Genomic DNA, 1,749 nt, shown 5'->3' on the forward strand with positions numbered 1-1,749 from the left:
TGGCAGCGGTGGGATTCGAACCCACGCCCCCGAAGAGACTGGAGCCTTAATCCAGCGCCTTAGACCGCTCGGCCACGCTACCTTCGTACATGGAACCTTTCCGTTAGGATATATGTCACCCAATCAACTACGCCTGGAACATCCCAATCTGTGTTACCGAAAGCGAGTTTTGATTTTATACAAAGTTAGAAGAGACAAAATTCCCAAATTAAACATAAGAAAACAAAGGAATATTACAAAACATGTAAAATAAACCATATATACAATACGGAGTATGGAGAGTCATGCTTGAGTTAAAAAAAATGTCCTCTTTATTTCTTGCCCAGGGAGCCCATATTTCCTTATATAAGATATATATAGGGGCCTGTGGCAGCCATTAGGGGATGGAGGCAGAGGCACCCAGCCCGCAAAAGAGGATTAGCTAAAGAGCTGGATACACTTTGATGCACTTAGGCCTGCCCTGGGCCCCTTTATTACTAGAGGTGGCCCTATGTAGGAACTGGGGTTAGCAGTTAGCAAGCTGAGGGCTATTCAGTAATATACAGTATATTTAGTGACTAATAGTGTGGTGATGACATACAGGCCATCTGGACACCGGCCAAATGCTCCATACCCACCAGACCTGCCGTATATACCCGGCCTGCATGCTGAGTGAGCTTCAAAACATAGCGTTCAGCCTCTCATATCCAGCCATCTGCCCTGAGGTGATAGGGCTGCCCCATCATCCCGCGTCCGGCCATGGGGCCATATATCCATGTGCCGGCGCGCAGTAGGTTCTAAATATCTATGTGCCGGCGTACAGTGGGTTCTATATATCCATGTGTCAATGTGCAGTAGGCTCTATATATATATCTGTAGGCGTGCAAGTAGGTTCTATAGATCTGTCAGTGCAAGTAGGTTCTATATATCTGTGTCGACACAGAAGTAGGTTCTATATATCTATGTGTCAGCGTTCAGTAGGTTCTAGATATCTGTGTCGGCGAGCGGGAAGTTCTATATAACTGTGTAAGCATGCAGTAGGTTCTAGATATCTATGTGTCGGTGTGCAGTAGGTTCTAGATATCAATGTGTCGGCATGCAGTAGGTTCTAGATATCCATGTGTCAGCATGCAGTAGGTTCTAGATATCACGGTGGAAAGCGTGACATGGTGGTCACATTGGAGCGGCAGTGGAACCCTCCACTGATGTTAGATTTCAAGCTCATTTGAGCAGAGCCCTTATTTCTGTCTAAATTGTTACGTGGAGCACTTCTTGTTATGTCCTGTTACCCGTTGTACAGCTTGGTGGTATATGATGGTGCTATATAAATCAATAAACACCAAATGCACTGCTCCGTTCAGATGATCTCCCCAACACCCGAAAAAGCAGCACAGTGGGCTACGAAGGTGACTGCACCTTGAAAAACATTTTATACACAGGTTTCAACAAGTTTAACCCTTTGTAAGCACGTGTATTTGTAAAATGTAGAACAGACGCGATCACACGGCTTTATGAAACAGAGTCAACTGTTTATTTGACAAAATATTATATATGACAAAGAACAATTCATTAAAAACTCATACGGTTCCACATACACTTTAAACACAAAAAATCCTCTGCGCATTCAAATTGGTTTTCAACGATAAAGCAGAATTTAGGTATTTTGATATTATTGTAATAAATGTGTTTTTTATGTCATATCTATTTATTAGCATCATAAAAGAGATTCTATCATATTGCATATTGTTTCTGTAAACATATCTTGTGCAA

At 42.5% G+C, this 1,749-nt stretch overlaps 1 non-coding gene across 1 annotated transcript; it reads right to left on the minus strand.

Moving 5' to 3' along the window:
- On the minus strand, positions 1 to 82 carry TRNAL-AAG (transfer RNA leucine (anticodon AAG)). Its single transcript has one exon. It is a non-coding gene; the product is annotated as a tRNA-Leu (tRNA).
- Positions 83 to 1,749: the final 1,667 nt, after the last annotated feature.

This window comes from Sceloporus occidentalis, unplaced genomic scaffold (genome assembly GCF_023333645.1).
Source record: "Sceloporus occidentalis isolate IW3139 unplaced genomic scaffold, rSceOcc1.0.p SCAF_103, whole genome shotgun sequence".
NCBI lineage: Eukaryota > Metazoa > Chordata > Lepidosauria > Squamata > Phrynosomatidae > Sceloporus > Sceloporus occidentalis.